Genomic DNA, 22,409 nt, shown 5'->3' with positions numbered 1-22,409 from the left:
AACTACCCTTGGACGTAATACCACACTTAGGAAGGTGAATTCTCAGTTACACCTGGGGCCAAGAATGCTGTATATACATATAATGGAATACTAGGAACAGCAAGGAGACATCCGGCTCTGACGCACGATCAAATTACAATTTTATCCCTATATTTCCCCACACCGAGTGCTATACATTGTTAAAGACGGGACACCTGATGAAGGCTCTCAAGCCGAAACGCGCGTAGTGTGTGTTATCCTACCGCCTTGCCCTCACCATCATCTGAGTTTAATATTCACTCTTGTGTGTGTTATAGATGTGTTTTTTATGCATTATCCCTTCTTGATATAATATGAAATGTTATGAATGTACAAATTCTATATTATGACATGTTATAAATGCAAAAATTCTATATAGAATAAGAAAAAGAGGAAAAATTCCTCAACAAAAAATTGTTCTTTGTATATATAAACAAAATACCAAAAAAATATCTATTTTCAGAAATAATAAAAATTTAAATATCAAATCTACTCTAGGTGTTGAGTCTACATGTAATGGGCTTTTTAATAAAGTATCTTTGAGAATAATGCACCACTAGCTATAGACCTTTTTCAAAGAATGTTTACTCCCTATGTATAGCTGGTATAGTTTCCATATAGGGGTCCCCTACTTCCAAATCAACACAATGGAGACATAGGCAGCAAGTAAATATCACTCCAAAGGCTCCAGCTAGGATCATAAATATCTTCCAACCCCAAGTAGCCAAAAGACCCCAAAACCAACTACTAAGAGACTAGGTACCATTGTCTACATGTGCTTCACTGGCTAATCGATGTAGTTTCTGTATTGCAAGATGAATGGTAGGGGCCGAATCAGGAATGAACACACAGCAAGAGCTGTCGATCACGTGGCAGGCTCCGCCCCTATCTGCGAGGATGACGTCAAGAACCATCCGGTTCTGAAGCGAAACAAGCCTCGTCGCCTGAAGCTCAACAGTAAGGTTGGTCAGGATCCCAGTCGTGGTTTGGACCATATTTTCCACTATTCTCGACAAACGTCGTATACTACGACTATTAAAAATAGGTCCCCAAAAGAGGATTAGACCTTTGGCAAAATACTCGAATTGTTGCAAGGAGGTGTCTGTCTGATCAGTACCCTCGGTATCAAAACTCCTAACGTTTCGATTAGTTGCTACCCCTCTCCGAACCAATTGATGAGTCCTGTGGTAATCAGGAGGGGCAATATAAACTGGAGGGTAGAGAAATGAGAGGTAGCAACGCCCTGCCCAACCTCTTGGGAGCCAAGTATACGCGTTCTCACCACACACAAAATATACATCAGGAGGAGTAATCATAGTAGGGGTACTATATACCTGCAGGGTATAAGAGTAATTACATTTACTCTTCCCTACCTGAACATAACCTCGTCCCTGTATGCAAAAGGGGGAGGTGGTATTAATAATAGGGATTGGCAAGGCTTTGTCATTAGTGACATTTCATTCTTTAAAATGCTGAAAATACATGGTGTAGTTAAAAAGTTCAAAATCCTGCATTTACTCTTGTAATCAGGTCACATTTTTGTAATCAGTATATACATTCATGCAAGCATTTGGATCCAGGGATCCCTCTCCTCCATTTCCCTCGGCATCAAATCCTTGATGCTGTTCTATATACTTCAAAATGGCCTCATAATCCCTTTTAGTATATATCTTAGGTTCAGCTACATAGTGAGAATACATTAATGACAATAATTGGAACCAGGCTTCACAGCTAGCTAAGTAAGATAACGGTAGGGAAATGAATAATTCATGCTGGTGCATTACTGAGGGAAGTAACCCACAAACCCAACAATTCGTTTTGTTCGTAGTACTATGGGTCTGTTGTAAGATTTCAATAAAGGCATTCTTCACATAAGTTTCTCTATGTCGAGCCTTATGAGGGGGTAAGGAATAAAAGAGGTGTTCCTCCGGGGCAGCAGTAGTTCCTAACAGTTTCTGTACAGGGTGCTGAAATTCAAAGTACGCAAATACACACATCCAAATCACTGTAATTATAACAATAAAAGTAACGAATGCCACTCTGGTGGGCCATCCGGAAAACAAATGCATATTATCGACATATCGTCGAGAGGCAAGTGGTCGTTCAACCTCCATTGTAAATCGAGCAAAAGGAAACATGCTCTCTATAAGTCCAAATCTAACTCGGTCCCTCTCTATAAGTCCAAAACGAACTTAGTATCCACAAAGCACGCACACCACCAGAGGGTTCTTCTTCCCACCAAGGGATCTTCTCCCTGTGTCCATTAGAGTCTCACAGGTAGACTCCTATCGTTCATCAAAAGAACCAACTTGTAGATTCCAGTAGTACAACCACGGCCCTTAACTCAGTCTTTCTTTCTGAACAGAGCTATTTAACACAATGTCCTTAGCTCTCAGCGGGTTCAGTCCAGTGTCTCACTCAGTACCCCAGTAGCTCTATCCAATATTCCTCAACTCAGGTCTCTGTCTAGCTCCTACCATTGGGAGCTGGGGTACCGTGCTGTTTTCGGGGCTACAGGTCGTATTTACAACGGCCAGTTCGCTCCTGGTCAGAAAACAATTCTGCTGCAAGGGTACCTGATGCATTCAACTCCTGTGGTGCTCTGGGAACAACAGCCTCTGCTGGTTCAGCAGTCGCACTTTCCACAGTGGGCAACACCTCACTTGGTTGCCCTATTTCTTGAGCATCCGAAAAGGGCACAAAACTTTGATTCAGCTCTCCTTCCTGACTCGGAATTCCTTCTCGATTCCTGAGATCAAACAGCAGGGGCAGCGGGAGACGTTTCAAATGACTCACATGGATCCAGTGCTTTCTTCCATGCACCTTCACCTCCGTACTGGTCACCAAGATGATTTGATAAGGTTCGGACAACCTCGGCTCCAGGCTTGATTTCCGTTGAAAATTCCTCACCATCACCCACTGGCCGGACTCCAAGCAGTGTCCAGGACCCTCTGGTAGCGGCTGCAGTGTGTCCGATACCTGTTGATGAATGGAACGCAGATCTTTAGTTAAAGCGTACAAATAATCTGTCATCAATGGGTAATCAATATCCCTAAAGGATCGGGGTCTAGGAATTAGCTGGACGACCAAAGATCACCTCATAAGGAGACAATCCAGTTCTAGTATGGGGGGTTGTTCTTAAGGACAGTAAGGCCAATGGGAGGGCATCAGGCCACTTCAATCCAGTACTTTCACAGATCTTGGCCATTTTCAACTTTAGTGCTCCATTATATTTCTCAACCAATCCAGCCGACTGGGGATGTCTAGCGGCATGGAACTTTTGCTTGATCTGCAACCCTTCACACACACTCTGGACTAGTAAGGCATTAAAATGAGGCCCGTTGTCAGACCAAATAATGCGAGGCAAACAATACCGAGGCAGATATTCCTTAATCAAGGCTTTTGCAGTGGCAACTGCAGTGGCTTCTTTGGTGGGGTAGGCTTCAACCCATTTGCTAAAGGCGCATACCACCACCGATACGTACTTTAGATTATTTACTCTTTCCATTTGTATATAATCAATTTGTATTACCTCGAAGGGCAAGGATGGCGGGGCAAAACTTCCACTCAACACGGATTCTCTACCTCCTGGATTATGACGCAAACACACCGGACAATATTGCACTATGTGTGCTGCAGTTTTAGAAATATGCGGGTTGTTCCAAACTGGGTCTAACACAGCGCAAAATCCTTTCGCGCCTATCTGGGCCGGGCCATGGGCCATTGTCACAACAGCATACACCAGTGCATTAGGTAGTAACCATCGCTGTTTCTCAGAAAGATCTATCCAACAATCATTCTTATCTAGTCTTCCTACTTCCTGTTCCCATCTCTGTACTTCATCTAGCGTGGCTTCTTTCTGTAATTCTTTCAAACTTTCAATAGTATTATCAAACAAAGATGTTTCTGTTACCCATCGAGCCGATGTACTGAGGAACATAGGATTTGTTCTAGTCTGGGCTGTTTCTTTCGCTATTGAATCAGAAAACGCTTTTCCCTTTCCAATAGAATCAACAACTTTCTTGTGAGCGCTGCACTTAATGATGGCCACTTTTTCTGGTAACGTTAAGGCAAATAACAATCGATCAATCAAAGGACCATGCTGGATTTTCTGACCATGTGTAGTCAAGAAACCCCTTTCCCTCCACAGCCTCCCAAAGCTATGGGCCACGCCAAAGGCGTACTGGCTGTCTGTAAAAATGTACACCCTTAATCCTTCACTCAACTCACATGCTCTTAACAAGGCTATTAGTTCAGCTGCCTGAGCCGAGTGGTGAGAAATTCTTGCTGTTTCTACCACAGTCATTAGTGTCGTGATTGCATAGGCAGCTGTTGCAGTGCCATCTGGTAACTTAAAACAAGAGCCATCCACATACAACTCTCCTTGGGGTTCAGTTAAAGGGGTGTCAGAGAGATCTACGCGCCCCTTCGTTTCCTCTTCAGTTCTAAATATGCAGTCGTGGACATCGTCCTTTACATCATTTGAGGGAAGGGGTAGTAATGTGGCTGGGTTCAAAGTGGCACACCTTTTGATCGTAATATGGGATGCAAACAGAGTCAACTCATATCCTGTTAATCTAGCACTCGTAAGGTGCTGGGTCTTAGTTCTATTCAAAAGAATATCCACAGCATGCGGTACCATGACTGTGAGATCCGTATTCAGGACTATCCCCTCTGATTGCCGGATGGCCATCGCTACAGCAGCAGTGACCCTCAGGCAACTTGGGAGGGCTCGAGCAACAATATCCAAGACCGAAGAAAAGAAAGCACAGGGTCTCTGTTTTCCACCAAAACACTGTGTCAATACTATAAGTGAGCAACCATCCACCTCGTGCACATAAAGTGAAAAAGGCTTCCGGTAATCTGGAGTACCTAAGACAGGTGCAGAACAAAGAGCAGACTCTAAAGAATCAAAGGCTTCTGGACATTCATCCGTCCAGGGTAGGGGTTCATGCAAATCTTTGGTTGTCAAATACAACAAGGGTTTAGAGAGGAGTGAATAATTAGGAATCCACTGGCGACAGTAAGAGGTTATGCCAAGAAAAGCACAAACATCACGTTGAGTGCGAGGAACAGACATGTTAGTAATTACAGATATTCGCTCGGGGGTCAATCGTCTCCACGCTTTTGACACTAAGTGGCCAAGGTAGGCCACTTCCTGTCGACAATACTGAAATTTAGAAAGGGACACTTTAATCCCTTTTTCAGCCAGATATTTCAGCAATTTAACTGTGGCCTCCTTACAACCTCGTTCCGGATCGGAAGCCAATAAGATATCATCCACATACTGGATGATTGAGTTTCCTGGGGGTAAAATCAATTCGTCAAGAACAGTCTTTAAAGCTTGGCTATAAATGCTAGGGCTCTCTGTATAGCCTTGGGGTGCACGTGTAAATCTAAAGCTTCGGCCAGCTAATGAGAATCCGAAGACATGTCTGCTATCAGGATGAATTGGAATGCTAAAGAATGCATTCTTCAAATCTATCACTGAGAAATACTGAGCCGTAGGGGGAATCATTGTCAAAATCGCAGTAATGTCAGGCACCACTGGATATTGCGGGACCACAATTTTGTTTACCTCTCTAAGGTCAATCACAAAACGATATGTATCTTTATAATCCAGGGCACCATCAATTGGAGTTTTCTTCAAGATCGGCAAAATCGGACTGTTACAGACATTGGCAGCTGTTTCTTCTAACACCTCCCTTTTAATGAGGTCTCGAACAATGAGCCGCAAGGCCTGTTCACCTTCTGGTGAAATTTTATACTGCGGAATGCGAGGCAGCTGTGCATTAGGTTTCAAGGTTTTTGACACAGGAGCTATTCTTAACAGGCCAACATCAGTGTCTCCCCTGGCCATAGTGTAGAAAGGGCAGTACAGAATAGGGAGGTTCTCATTTTTGGCAAAATACTGGGTCGCATTTAAAGGGGGTTTTTGCATTGTCAAATAGACACCATCAGGGGAACAATAAATACGCGCATGCAATCTTTTCAAGATGTCTAGTCCCAAAAGATTCTCTCCACAATTAGAGGTCAAAAGGAAAGGTGACTGTATGGAAATGGGACCCACAGTAAAAGGCAGAGGCTTAGATACGGGGCTTACCACAGGTATTCCAGAGAATCCCACCGAGACATTATTTTGGCCAGACAGAGCAGCCCCTGGGACCAACGTATGGGCAACCGAACTATTCATTGCCCCAGTATCCAATAGAAATTTTCCTGACGCTCCCAATAGGTCTCCTTTAACATAAGGTCCCTCTTGGTCGACTGGCACTGTAATGTGGCCCCCGCTCTGTCCTTGGCTATCTCATGCATAATCTTGTCCGTCATACCCACCGTCCCCGTAAGTTTCATTGTAATACTGTCGATTCTGGGGATTGTCAAAATAATTCTTCCGAGAGTCCTCATGTTGCATTTCTTCTTGTCGCATGCTATTTCGGTCTATATTTCCTCGACCTCTTCCTCGTCCTCTAATAGGACCATTCCTGGCTAGCAACAGAGGGCAGTCTGCCCTCCAATGCCATTCCTGTTTGCAATATGAACATTGATTTATACCAATGTTCGGGGGACCTCCTCTACCCCTTCCCGTCATAGCACCCCTCTGGAATGAGCCTCGTACTCCCCGTCCTGTATTCTGTCCTCTACTAACTTGTTGCAACAGAACTCTAGTCTTCAAATCCTTAGTCTACTTTTTTACTTTTCTTTGCTCTCATTTTCTCGATGTTCATACTATTGAGCCATACTAAGAATTACTGATGGCGCAGCCGTAGTCCATGTGCTCTCAGCTGCTTGGAGACGGGACATGACTTCGGGGAGCAAGTTTGTAACAAACCTATTCACAAACAACCGTATCCCACCTTCCGTGGATAGGTCCTGCTCACTAAAGTCAATAAAGACTTTCTCAAACCTGGTAAAGAAATCTGACACACTTTCATCCTTCTGTTTACAGGCCGTCAATTTGTCCCAATCAACTTTTCTGGGAGGGAGGAGAGTTTTCATATACGTAATAATTTTGTCCGGTACTGCTAGTACCTCGTCCCTAGGTTTCTCTCCAGGCTTCCGTTCCTTGTCCCAAGCTTTTAATTGGTCCCATGTCCCTCCTAATTCGGGAACATGGTCTGTGTCATGTATTTGTCTCCAGATGTCTACCGGGATCAAAAGGCCAAAAAATAGCTCAATATCAGGTATTGTCATAATAGCGGAATTGGCGGCCTCGGCTAATTCCTTATAGTAGGCAGTGGGATTCTTACGGGGGTCGGGGAGCTGAGCTTTTAGAGTGAGGACCTAGCTTCGTTTCCAAGGGGTATAAAAGCATTGTTCCTGAACCCTAGCATCCACACGAGCCCTAGTTACTACATTATTAGCATCTTTTAACTCGGGCACTTCGGGAACAAATAGTGGATGTACTTCTCTCATGGGGTGCTGTGCTCCCCAATCAGCGCACTTTCGGTGCATGCGTTCACGATAATGTACCAGAGTTTCTACATTCTGATATACCTCATCGGCCTGTAATTGGAATTTATGGGCTTGATCTCTTATATCACGCAGTACCTGAGGAGGAAATCCTTCCTCAAAACACTGTTCCCATAGTGAAATAAATTGAATCGCCATATTCTCCAAAGCCAGTTGCTATGCAACCGGTTCAAAGTCTTTCATAGTACTCCAAATGTCTTCCAAGGTGTAAATAGCATTTTGCATCCACTGGGATGCCTGAATTACTATAGCTTTTCTTTCTTCCACACCCATTAGTGACCTCGTATATACTCGCTGATCGCTTGGATCAGACCTGAGGCGCTTGGGTATGGTATCCAGGCAAGCCGTATATCGGGGATCTATAGCGGTCTGAATTGGAGGATAGAGAAATACAGGGTGCGAAGGGGAAGGAACAGCCGTGTCCGGCTGTAAAGATATCAAGGGTGAGGTAGTCTGTCGGAGAGTGGAAGGGGGAAGTAACGCATTCCGTACTGACATGTCAGCAGGGGCTGTGGCAACCGTTCCCGCCGGCGCTCTAACAGCTGATGCTGCTCCAGGCTGATCCGCCCGTACCAAAGGTATGGCGGGATATAAGCCTTGAGGGGCATAAGGAGGAGGTGGTCTGGCTTCTAATAAGTCCTCCAATTCATCTCTAGTATCAGGTCGGGCTACATAACTTTTGTCCGTTTCTAAACGGAACTGCCTATCCATTTGTACAATGTTTTCCTCCAATTTTACTTTGTCATAAGCCACAGTTTTCTGGTTGACTGTCTGTCCTGATTTAAGCTTTCCTAATTTCTCTTCCCTTATCCGCCGTCGTTTTGCCATAGGTTCAAGGAGTCAAACATCGACAGGCGGCTTTTCTTCATAAATAGCTTATTCTGGATATAATTGATCTTTTTCAAAAGACCCCGTTAGAGGCCATTGCAGATCAGCATTATCTTTTGTATACTTATGCCAGAGGGTATTAAATAAAATCGGTGTGAGACCGTGTTTCACATACATATCGAAACTGGGACTGCCCTCGGGAGGGGCAGGCTGTCTTTCTTCCAACCTGGCACTTCGCCGACAGCAGCACCCAAAACATATTTTACTAAAACAAGGCATTTCAATAATATGTACTCAATTTCATTCACATACACCAAAAAACCATTCACTATCGGACGCGTCCTTCTCACCACTCACACTCTCATATTCTTCCACAATAAAGTGCTGTAAAGTGTCGCAAGGCCGTTACTAGTTCTATGCAAATGACATCTTCAAAATACGAACAGAGCCCGTCGACTCCTGTTCGGGGAATCGATTCAAAAGAATTCCAGACCAACAGAACTCAACCAAAAAGGAACAGTCACCAGACTGTTCTGAGATCACCTGACAGGCGAACCACAAACCCTCTTACAGGCCATCCCATGGTCCTGTTCTGGTTGGGCTGGGCATCTGGGCACGCAGCTCCAGAACCCTAGCTTACCCAGTTGCTCCCAGGGCTTTCCAGAAGAGGATTCAGCCGAGCGAGTAGCGGCGTACTCGGCTAAGGCACCAGGTGTGGTCTCAAATTTTCACCAAACAAGTTTGTGAGGTATCCCCCAGCGCAGCCCCGCAGATTCCCTTTGTGGTCCGGCTTCCCCGGCCACCTTCAAAAGCAGTTAACAGCTACCAAAGAAACACTTCTTCCGAGTATTTCATATCCAATACAATCAAAGTTCACTCACCTGGTGCACTCAGGTCGATTGCGAGTTCTCCACTGCTGACTCCTAAACAGACCGACAGTCTGTTCTTTTCTCTCGGGTTAAGCCCGTAGGGTCTTCAGCAGCTGGGAGGGATACTGGGCTCGAGAATGGAAATACTTGTTTTCGTACCACAAACGGGTGTCTCAAATCAATATCCTATTTCTGTCCACCCATTCGGCCAGAACTCCTCCCTGTCCCTCTTACTCCTGGTTACAGGAGGGGACGACCCTATCGTGGAGTCCCAGCGGAGTCGCCAACTGAAGGTACCAAAATATTATGCTAGTGGACTATACTCACCAATAGTCCATATATCTTATCCATATACAATAAGTCAGTCGGCAATGGAGAAGGTTCAATTGTTTATTCTGTAATACAAACCCTGACAGGGAAGCCTCATTCTGCACGACCCTCAGAGGTGCGCAGAGGAGACTGTCTTCACACAAGAAGTACAAAGCATATATATGTTTCACACATAGCACGATGTCACCCTAGAAGGAAAGATACAACTTGTCAAGGAGCCAACAGGAAAACCCATATAGGGCACAATTGATTGCTAGTAGCTTGACCTAAGCTATTCCGGGGACAGGTCAGTAAGGTGCCTCCCTTTCTATCTGAAGCTCGGGGAGGACAAGAACGGGCTCTGCTAGAATGTGCGCATCCCACTAAAAGGGCAGGTGTGACCTTGAGTTTCCCTGAGCTACACACTAAATAGTGGAGCAGACAGCTAAGTCTGCCTTCATGGTTTCGTGCAGAAAACCTAATCACGTGATTTCAGGGAAACAGTACTAGATACAGAGAAACGAAAGAACATGGCTTCGGTCATGCCAATAGGCTTAAGCGTATATTTACAACAAGGGGTGGTGAGGGACAGAGTCTCTGAATTAAGCAGAATACTCTCACCCAGTCAAAAGATCAGGACTAGATCCAACACCGTTTTTTAGCTCATTGCACCATCCCAGTTTCAGAACCTGGCTGTATGCAAATTAGTCTGTTCCTGTCCCAGTGCATGGTGGGAACAGGGCAAACCAAACTACAAAAGCCAATTCTTACACTGGGAAGGAAACAAGCTTCCGGGGACCGGTTTCTGGCATTACAGCCGTCTTCGGCCCAGCTTGCTTGAATCCTGATGGTGCAATGAGCAAGGGACTCATGTCTGAGTATACCCTTCCACGCTTAGGGTGGACAAAAATATTTACAACACGGGGTGGTGAGGGACTTAAGCGGGCAGGGAGTGAATCGTTTCTAACCATAATAATACAATGTGAATAATGCAATACTAACATACGATTATAAGGTTATATTATATATATTAGGCCAACAACATGTATTTATTGTTATTGTATTTATTGTATTTATGTCCCATCAACAGGAAAACCTGAGTATTTGGCTGCCAAACTCAAGAGGGCTGGTCAGACAAGGAACCTGAGGAGCTCCAGCACCCTACTACTTATCCCCATGAAAACACGCAAACAAAAAACTGCTGCACGGCCTTTCGCCAGAAACACACCCAAAATCTGGAACGCCATCCCATTCGGTATCAGGACTATCTCGTCCTTCACAAAATTAAAAAAACAATTTAAAGTCCTTTTCCTCAACCGCTCCCTCCCAAATGGATAGCCACCATCAAAAATCTATTCCCTGCTCTTCGTCTCTTCCTGACATTGCAGCTCTAAGACTTACCTCCTCCCTGCTATTCGACCCCTTACTGTTTCCCCCTTAATTGGTTCAACCCAAAGAACGTGCATTCTATGAGGTTATCTCAGGACTCACGGACTACCTCAATGCTGCTCAGCACACTTGGACTTCCGAACCTATTATGTGGAATCCTGCTTTACTGTATCAACCCCAAGATAATGTGCACTCTATGAGCTTATCTCAGGACTCACGTACTACCTCAATGCTGCTCAGTATACTTGGACTGCCAAACTTATATGTAGAATACTGATTAATGTATGAATCTTGCTCAAAAACTGTTGTGAAGCGCTCTGATACCCTCGGGTCGGGCTAGCGCTATACAAAACTCCCTAATAAATAAATAAATAAAAAACTTGGCAAGCTGATACATGCAGACCAATGTGGATTTGTGACGCGTAGGAGCACAGTGCACAACGTGAGGAGGCTGTATCAAGTAATGTGGGCCCCTTTAGACCAAGTCCAGATGCGGGTTGCCTCTCACTGGACCTTCTACAAGCGTTTGACATGCTGAGTTGGGATAACATCCTGGGGGCGCTGAGCCTGTATGGCATACCCGTAGAATATCTGAATTGGGTTAGGCTGTTATACGCTGCACCGACGTCTCCTGTGAGATCGAGCAAGCACATCTCTAGTGCATACAAGATTTATAGATGCACCAGGCAGAGATGCCCACTCTCCCCCATGCTTTTTATACCAGCACTGGAACAACTTGCCCACAAACTACGCCTTTCAGCCCTGGACTGGGGCATACCTGTTGGCCCGATGATACATGCTGCTTCACTATAAGAGGATGATATAACACTATATACTCAGGACTTGTATAGCGGACTCCCAGAAGCTGCAATGCTCTTTGCGGAGCTCAGCAGAGTGCTAGGATTATGCGTAAACTTTGACAAACCAGTAACCTTCTCCTTCAAACAGACCAATGTGCTGCACACAATCAACTTTGGAGAAAATAATATACGGATAGCTCCAACCTCATTTAAGTAACTGGGAGTGAGGATATATAGGACACAGCAAGATACACTGGACGGCAACGTCCAAAGCACAATAGCTGCATTACGATCACAGATTGAGTTCTGGATAATGCTGCCGTTGTCTACCATGGGCAGCTTGACCATCGCGAAGATGGTGATGCTACCAAGGGTATTGTACTTCTTTACTCTGCTCCCAATACTAATCCCCATGATGGTGTTCCGAGTGCTAGACTACCTGCTGACAGAAGTAATATGGGGTGTTGGTAGGTGCAGGGTAGCCCTAAAGAAGCTGCAGCTTCCGCCGACAACAGGCGGAGTGGGACTCCCCGATTTTAGGGCCTACTGCATGGCGATTCAGTTGCAAAGGCTCTCTTTACAGGCTAGTGGGCCGCAACTTGCAAGAGATTGGCTATATCCCCCGAATGCTGGTGCAGGGATAATTGCTTGCGATGCTACATAGCACGCACCCAATTGGCAGTGCGGACTCACCACTATTGCAAATAGCACTGCAGTACTGGAAATATGCATTAAAGTATAAGTAACCATGCCTGTCATATGCACCAAATACCGCTACTTGGGTTTACTCATAACAACAGGCATAGTCACGCAGGGACAGCTGGCCAGATGGGAGGATGGAGGGATAACTACAGTGGGGGCAATGTTCCACGAGGGCATCCTGCTGTCACACACAGACTTTTCACATTCCAATGGCCTGATGGACAACTATTTCTGCTACACACTGGATTACCATACTACACAGAAGGGGTGTGTACCCCGGATGGGCAGGAACAGTTAACAAATGAGCTAGTCCGTATGCTTCACTTAATGGGTAATAGTAGGATTTAACGAAATGGCTGTACACTGGTATCAGGAAAACACAGGCCTCACCATTAGGGGCTTTACGGGCCAAGTGGGATACAGACATGGAAGCAGAACTACCTGACAGGGAGTGGACTGTACTTCTAGCCTACCCGAAAGCAGTGTCATGCAACAAGCGATTCAAATATATCCAATACATGATCACGCAGAGGGCATACCTAACACCTCATAGGCTCCACAAGATGATCCCGGCAGTTGCATCAAACAGCCCAAGATATATAAAGGCAGATGCAGGGTTTGTTCATATGATATGGGCCTGTACAGAACTAACACACTACTGGACACAGATAGCGTAAATACTAACAGACGTGGTAGGTGGACGGACTTGGAATATCGCAAAGAGCTGCATACTAAGGATATATCCACACTGAAGGGATACAAAGTTTGTGCACCGTTTGCGGACTTAGCATTATTACTAGGAAAAAGGCACATCACAAGGAGGTGGAAGACATCAAGGCCACCAAAAATAGAGGCGTGGAAGGAGGAAGTAAAGAAGTGGAGCCTAGCCGGAAGCGCTGCGATAGGAATGGAGGAACAGCAAGGGCAGAGAAAATATCCAATGCAATGGCATGGGATACGCTGCATGAGGCATTTAAAGCATGGGATGGGACCACACAGGTGGCATCCTGAACCGGTTTTGGGGTGTTACCCATTATCAGCCCGGCTAGCTTGAATTCAGTGGCACAGCGAGCAAGGGATCCACGTCCGGGCATACCCATCCCACTTAGGGCGAGAAATGCTGCAGAAGCAAATGATGGGCTGAATGCTGAATTAATAAAACGTTCACCCCCCCATTCAGGAGATCTGGGTTAAATCCATCATTCTTTTGCTCACTATGCCACCCCATTTTGGACCAAGCCATATGAAAATTAGTTTTGACTCTGCTTCTCATGGGAACAGTCCAGCCCGAACTGCCAAGCCAGTTCGTTCTGGACTGGAAACAAGCATCCTGGGACCTTTTTCACGGTATTATCCCTCATCAGCCAGGCTAGCATGAATCCACCGGCACACTGAGCAAGAGGCCCACGTTTGGGCATGCCCATCCCACTTGGGATGAAAAATGCTGCTGTAACAATCGATGGACGGAATGCTGAATTAATCAAACATGCACCCCCAGTCAAGAGATCTGGCCTAAATGCATAGTTCTTTTGTTCACTATGCCACCCCAGTTTGGACCCAGCCATATGCAAATCAGACTTGACCCTGCTCCTCATGGGAATAGTCCAACCAAACTGCCAAGCCAGGTCCTCCCTGAGCCAGAAACAAGCATCCTGGGACCAGTTTCATGGTATTACTGCTCATCGGCCCGGCTAGCTTGAATCAAGTGGCACAGCGAGCAAGGGACCCACGTCTGGGTATATACCCATCCCACTTAGGGCGGAAAATGATGCAGCAACAAATTATGGATGGAATATTGAATTAATTAAGCCTTCACCCCCGGTCAAGAGATCTGGGTTAAATCAATTGTTCTTATGCTCACCATGCCATCCCAGTATGGACCCAGTTACATGCAAATCCATCAATCTTTTGCTACTATCCTATTCCATTTTGGACCAAGCCATAGGCAAATCAGTCTTGACCCTGCTTCTCATGGAAACAGTCCAGACCGAACTGCCAAACCAGGTCTTCCCTGGTAAAAACAGGGATCTTGGGACCAATTTCGAGGTATTACCCCTCATCAGCTAGGCTAGCTTGAATCCAGTGGCAGAGAAAGCAAGGGATCCATGTCTGGGTATACCCATCCCACTTATGGCAAAATATGCTGCGGCTACAAATAATGGACGGAATGCTGAATGAATCAAACATTCACCCCAGTCAAGAGATCTGGGTAAATTCATCATTCTTTTGCTCACTATGTCCCTCCAGTATTTATTCAGCAATATACAGATCAGTCTTGACCCTGCTCCTCATGGAAACAGTAACTGTCATGTCCTGTCCTTCCTGGACCGGAAAGTCGGAAACCAGCATCCTCGGACCGGTTTCAGGGCATTACCCATCATCATCCGGGCTAGTTTGAATCCCGTGGCACAGCGAGCAAGGGGCCCACGTCTTGACATACCCATTCCACCTAGGTCAAAAAATGCTGCTACAACAAATGATAGACGTAATGCTGAATTAATCAAATATGCAGCCCCAGTCAGGAGATCTGGGTTAAATCCATCGTTCTTTTGCTCACCATGCCACCCAGCTTGGACCCATCCACATGCAGATCAGTCTTGTCCCTGCTCCTTATGGGAACTACCCTGTCTGAACTGCCAATCCAAGTCCTCCCTACGACCGGAAACAAGAATCCTGGGACCGGTATGGGGGTATTACTCCCTCATCAGCAAGGCTTGCTTGAATCCAGTGGCATAGCAAGCAAGGTACCCTTGTCTGGGCATACCCATACCACTAACGGCAGAAAATGCTGGAACACCAAATGATGGACAGAATGCTAAATGAATCAAACATTCACCCCAGTCATGAGATCTGGGTTAAATTCATTGTTCTTTTGCTCACTATCCCACCCCAGATGGGACCCAGCCATAGGCAAATCAATCTTGGCCCTGCTCCTCATGGGGACAGTCCATTTTGAACTGCCAAGGCAGGTCCTCCCGGGACCGGAAAGTCAGAAACCAGCATCCTCAGACCGGTCTCAGGGTATTACCCCTCATCATCCAGGCTAATTTGAATCCAGTGGCCCAACGAGCAAGGGGCCCTTGTCTTGGCATACCCATTCCACGTAGGTCAAAAAATGCTGCTACAACAAATGATAGACGGAATGCTGAATTCATCAAATATTCACCCCCAGTCAGGAGATCTGGGTTAAATCCATCGTTATTTCGCTCACTATGCCACCCCAGTTTGGACCCATCCATACGCAGATTAGTCTTGTCCCGGCTCCTTATGGGAACCACCCAGTCTGAACTGCCAATCCAAGTCCTCCCTGGACCAGAAACAAGCACCCTGGGGCCGGTATGGAGGTATTACTCCCTCATCAGCAAGGCTTGCTTGAATCCAGTGGCATAGCAAGCAAGAGACCCACGTCTGGGCATACCCATCCCACTAACGGCAGAAAATGCTGTGACACCAAATGATGGACAGAATGCTGAATGATTCAAACATTCACCCCAGTCATGAGATCTGGGTTAAATTAATTGTTCTTTTGCTCACTATCCCACCCCAGTTGGGACCCAGCCATAGGCAAATCAGCCTTGACCCGGCTCCTCATGGGGACAGTCCATTCCGAACTTCCACGGCAGGTCCTCCCTGGACTGAAGCAAGCATCCTAGAGCTGGTTTAGGGGTGTAACCCCTCATCAGCCAGGCTAGCTTGAATCCGGTGGCGCAGTGAGCAAGGGACCCACGTCTGGGCACACCCATCCCGCTTAGGGCGAAAGAAATGATGGTCGGCATGCTGAATGAATCAAACATTCAACCCCTGTTAAGCGATCTAGGTTAAATCCATTGTTCTTTTGCTCGCTATTCCGCCCCAGTTTGGAGTCAGCCCTGTGTAAAAAAGGCTTGACCCTGCTCCTCATGGAACAGTCCAGCCAGAACTGCCAAGCCAGGTCCTCCCTGCACTGGAAACATGCATCCTGGGATCGGATTTGTGGTATTACTGCTCATCAGCCAGGCTAACTTGAATCCAATGGCACAGAGAGCAAGGGACCCACGTCTGGGCATACCCATCCACTGAGGGTGAATAATGCTGTGGCAACAAATCTTAGATGTGGTGCTGAATTAATCAAACATTCACCCCGGTCAAGAGATCTGGGTTAAATCCCTCGTTCTTTTGCTCACTATGCCAGCCCTATGCAAATCAGTCTTGACCCTTCTCATAGGAACAGTTCAGCCTGAACTGCCAAGCCAGGTCCTCCCTGGACCGGAACCAAGCATCCTGGGACCGGTCTCAAGGTATTACCCCTCATCAGTCAGGCTAGCTTGAATCCAGTGATACGGAGAGGAAGGGATCCACGTCTGGGCATAGCCATCCCACTTAGGGTGAAAAATACTGCAGCAAAGAATGATGAATGGAATGCTGAATGAATCAAACATTCATCCCACTCAAATGATCTGGGTTAAACCCATCGTTATTTTGCTCACTATGCCTCCCGGATTTGAACCCAGCCATATACAAATCAGTCTTGACCCTGCTCCTCATGGGCAAAACAACAGTTGATGGACAGAATGCAGAACAATGTCATACATTCACCCCAGTACAGAGATCTGGGCCTAAATCCATCGTTTTTTTGCACTCCACACCACCCCAGTTCAGACATGGCCATATGCAAATCAGCCTTGACCCTGTGCCTCATGGGAACAGTCCAGCCCGAACAGCCAAGCCATCTCTTTCCAGGACCGGAATCAAGCATCCTAGGACCGGTTTCTGGCTATCAGCCGTCTTCAGCCAGGATAGCATGACTCCAGTGGTGTGGAGAGCATGGGACTCACGTCTGAGCATACCCATCCCACTCAGGGTGACAAATGCAAAACAACAGTTGATGGACAGAATCCAGAACAATGTCATACATTCACCCCAGTACAGAGATCTGGGCCTAAATCCATCGTTTTTTTGCACTCCACACCACCCCAGTTCAGACATGGCCAAATGCAAATCAGCCTTGACCCTGTGCCTCATGGGAACAGTCCAGCCCGAACTGCCAAGCCATGTCTTTCCTGGACCGGAATCAAGCATCCTAGGACCGGTTTCTGGCTATCAGCCGTCTTCAGCCAGGATAGCTTGACTCCTGTGGTGTGGAGAGCATGGGACTCACATCTGAGCATTCCCCTTCCCACTCGGGGTGACAAATGCAAAACAACAGTTGATGGACAGAATGCAGAACAATGTCATACATTCACCCCAGTACAGAGATCTGGGACTAAAGCCATCGTTTTTTAGCACTCTACACCACCCCAGTTCAGACATGGCCATATGCAAATCAGCCTTGACCCTGTGCCTCATGGGAACAGTCCAGCCCGAACAGCCAAGCCATCTCTTTCCAGGACCGGAATCAAGCATCCTAGGACCGGTTTCTGGCTGTCAGCCGTCTTCAACCAGGATAGCTTGACTCCAGTGGTGTGGAGAGCATGGGACTCACGTCTGAGCATACCCATCCCACTCGGGGTGACAAATGCAAAACAGTTGATGGACAGAACGCAGAACAAAGTCATACATTCTCCCCAGTACAGAGATCTGGGCCTAAATCCATCGTTATTTTGCACTCCACACCACCCCAGTGCAGACATGGCCATATGCAAATCAGCCTTGACCCTGTGCCTCATGGGAACAGTCCAGCCCGAACTGCCAAGCCATGTCTTTCCTGGACCGGAACCAAGCATCCTAGGACCGGAATCTGGCTATCAGCCGTCTTCAGCCAAGATAGCTTGACTCCAGTGGTGTGGAGAGCATGGGACTCACATCTGAGCATACCCATCTTGGATGCACAGGTGTAGGAAGGTCGGGCCATGATCCCGCACAGGTAAAGTTAGCAGCTGACTTCCATCTATGCGAGCAGTTATTCTTTCCTCTGCATCAGCAATCTGCTTGCGGCCTGGACTCCAAGAATTATGCAGGATTATTAGCACTGGAACCTCACAGTACTGTCGCCATCTGGCGCGCTGGCTCTCTGGCACCACCCCAGGACAAAACTCTTAATATCTCTGAAGACATAATTGTAAAAATCTCTGTAAAATGTAATGAATTGTTAAATATATGAAAGGTTATCTCATTATGAAATTCAAATATGTAAATCCCCAACTAATGTACAGGGCTTCTTCCTACCCAGCTACTTTTGTGCTTTATACATTTCAAGACATACCTACATACTGCTAGAACTGGCATCCTTGGCATGGTTTCCCCTCTCTAATTTCTAATACCGCCTGTAGTTTTTTAACTGACTGCTGGATTTCGTTTTTGTTTGTTTAGGTACTCTGGGCACTTGGTAACTGCTGACCAGTGCCAAAGTGCAAGTGCTCTGTAGGAAGGTGGCTACCTGACTATGGTTACCCCAAATTTTTTGCCTTGTGTTTAGCTGGTTTTTGACTTAGTTGGCCTGGTTCCCTGCTAATCAGGGCCCCAGGCTATTTGCTCTATCTGTAAAATGGATTCCATGTACCCTAGGTACATACCATAATTGGAAATGGACCCCTTGTCAGCCCCTGTACCATGCACTATAGGTGCTCAGGGCATAGGTGCCACCAAGGCCTACCAGGGGCTGCAGCATATCTTTTGCCACCCCTGGCTGGTTCTTAAATTGACACAACTGGCTGATCACTCAGCTGGGGCAAGGTGGTGTAATCACCCCTTGCTTAGATATAGTATACCTATATCTAAACCTATATCTGGACACATATAAACCTGTGAGTCACTCCTATGGAAGGCCTTATCAATTCTGGAGGCAGAGTGCGTGGTTTAATGTGAGATGGAGCTCTAGCATGAGCTGAGCCTGTCTGCAGCCGTCGGGAACAAATCCCTAAGCTGTTTCAGGATAATGCCATTCCATATACTATTAAGTGCATTATAATCCTCGCGGTTATATAGCAACTTTGGTTTGGCTTTATCAAAACATGTTGTGTAAGGTGTCATACGATTTGGAATACTATCCCCTGGCCAGTTCTGGTGACGGGGATAGCATTCCACCCCTCTAGAGGGGTAAAACATGTTACTTTACTGAAATGCGGTTAATTTCTAAAAGAGCCTCAGATCCACAAAATGGATGCTTCTGCCACAGACACAAGTCTGACCCCTGTAGCTGACCGAAACTCAGCCAAGGGGGCCTGGACAAAGGGTTTCCTGTCGCAGGGAGGTGTCACACCACCCCAGACAGGAGTTAGTGGATTATAGCAGGGAGGTTTGAAAGAAACCAGACACTGCATGGGGAGCACAAGGCTGCCCCTTGCATAATCCGGTCAAACTGGTTCTGGGGCACACCAGCCCCAGTCCCAGCGCGGCCTGGATCAAAGGAAAGGGGTGTATCCACCCCCTTCCTGGGTCCCACCCATAGGAGGGGACTTAGCAGGTAATCCAGCCCCCCAGATTCGAATAAGAGTGGGAGCAGTGCCAATGCACTTCAGATTATCCTGATGAAACATAAGAAATGAAACTCTGGACCCTTCGACATCCTACTCAACGTAGAAGACTGAAGAATCTCCCTTGTGGTCAAGGAGTGACCACCCTGTGCAAACAGGCACCATCCAGCACCTCGACATCTGCTTTGTTGCAGTTCCGCCAGAACTCGAGCGACAGAGATCGAGGAGATCAAGCTTGCCTGCCTTCTAACAGCCCGATCCACAGTCCCTGCAGAGCTGAGACCCGTGGAGGCGACCGGAAGCATGGGGCATGCCATCTTGAAAAGACCACGAGACGCTGACCGTGCAGCCCATGAGTGACCCTCGAAGCTGTACACCGGGGTTTGAGAAGCCCCAACCCTGAGCCACTCTTGCACGGAAGTTCAGCCCTCCACACTCGACGAGTGCTGCGTGGGGCCCGTCTGCTTCTTTTGGCTCAACGCGTGGGCCCGGTCACTGGCCAGCTGGCTTGTGGCCCCTGTGCTGACGAAAACCGAAATACAACTTGTTATTCTGGTTGCTCCAGATTTGCACCCACTCCCCTGAAAAGGAGTACCCACTCTGACCCTCCTGGTCCGAGTGAGAAGCAATCTCCCGGTTCCGCGTGGACTGCTTTTGCCAAGTGTTGTTTGCTCCAATCTTGAATCCGACAGTGCCAACGGCGAGAGCCTTTGTGGGACAGATGGTGACCCGCTCCTGGACTTCGTAGATGCCCCAGAGCCCACGTGACAGCGGAGAGAAGCTCCTTGACAACCACCTGATTGCGCCCGACATTGCCTGGTTCCATCCTGGTTCCACCCTGGTCACTGCTGAGTGACCCAGACTCTGTCCCCTCTGCTTTCAGGTACTTTTCGACTTTGATCCACCCTTGGATCCCACCGGACACTTCTCCTTCACAGCGCCTGCAGCTTCTTCAGCTTCAAGCACCAAGAACCAGCATGACGAAACCCGACACTACTTCGACCCTGTGCACCCGCTTCCTGTGGGTGAGGTAACATTGCAACGCTGGTGTTCCCACACTGGTACACACCTCTAGGGTCTGTGTCTTAAGTTTTGTCTTTCTAGGTTCAGCGGAAGTGTCCTAAAACTCTATTTGTGTAACTTTTACGCACCATTGACTTGCATTGGTGCATGTGTGTGCTTTCCACACTGCACCCGAATCCCGCGGGCTTTTCCCGACTTCAGCATTGCTTGTCCCGACTGCTCCCAGCGATTCCCTAGGCCCTAGGCCTAACCACTGTTCGATTGGTATCTCTTATACCACTTTCTTAGTATATGGTCTGAGTGCCCCCTCGTCCTCATCCATAATTGTGCAACTTTGTATGTTATACTGTGCTTTTGATTTAACGCTTGTGCCCCTTTGTTCATAAAGAATACTGGGGATTAATTTAAGTAATAACTACATATATTTTTATAATATATACTTGTGTGGTGTCCTTTCATTCGGTATTACAGGACTGTGATTGGTAAAACAGCTCGCTTTATTTGAGTTAAGCCTTTAAGGCTGCTTAGTCTATGCTTCCCTTAAGATAGCTTGTCTACAAGGTTGACTTACAACCAGACACCATAAGGGATTGTTTGGACTGATACAAGGTGATTCCAGAATTGGAAGCATCATATATCAGGCCAACTTCTCACATTGGTGCGCAGCGGTGCGGATTTGAGCTTGCTGTTGTTTTGCCATTGCAATCTTTTTATCAAATTGAAAGATCACATCAAGTACCTTAGGTACATATAAATCAAAAGCTTAGCATATTAAGTTCTACTGAACTTAGTAGTTGTAGATTAAAGGGATTACCACACCCTGACTACAACTCACTAGCAAGGTACAGTAGGAAAACACTTAGTGTAGGTAAGTGCACCACTTACACCTCACTAGCAGTCATGTCTGGCACAGGTGAAGTTCCAAGCTCTCTACCTGTGACAGTTGACCTTACCAAGGCAACTTCCAGCTATGACAAACTTAGCCACAAAGACTTGTGTGCCTTGTGCATATCAAGAGGGCTAAAAAGGGGCAGAGGTCCCACCATTCCTACCCTGATAGCCATTCTAGAACAGGATGACTTAGCTAAGGCGAGTGCAGCTCCCCTAGATTCAGGAGATGGAGCGAACCCGCCTGTAACTGATACCACTCCAGAGGAGGAAGAAGAAGAAGAGGTGGAGGAGGAGGATGACTCAGAGGTAGAGGATCTTGAAGATCAGGATCAAAGGGGTAGCCAGGTTATAGTTGCCAGGCTTAACCAGGCCAACCTAAACCTACTGGGGAATGGAGAGGGCCAGCACCTCCCCAGATCCCAAAATATCATTCTCCCAGGCAACAGAAGAGTGAGATCTCCAGCAGGGGACTCTCATATTTCTAGTGCCTCAAGAGAATCTCAGAGAGGAATGACTCCCTCTCAGAAAAAAGAGCATGAGGCAAGAATGAGGGCTGTCAAACTCCAGATAGAGAGGGAGGAGGTAGCCCTGGCTCAAGCTAGACTTGCTTTGGCAAGAGAACAGAAAATGTGTGGCTTAGATGCCACTGGTGGCAGCAATATTCCTAGAGAGAAACCAAGGTCCTATGATAGTAGAAACCTGACAAAGATTGTGCC

This window comes from Lissotriton helveticus, chromosome 5_1, assembly GCF_964261635.1.
Source record: "Lissotriton helveticus chromosome 5_1, aLisHel1.1, whole genome shotgun sequence".
Taxonomy (NCBI): domain Eukaryota; kingdom Metazoa; phylum Chordata; class Amphibia; order Caudata; family Salamandridae; genus Lissotriton; species Lissotriton helveticus.
Note: the sequence above shows the minus strand (reverse complement) of the source record.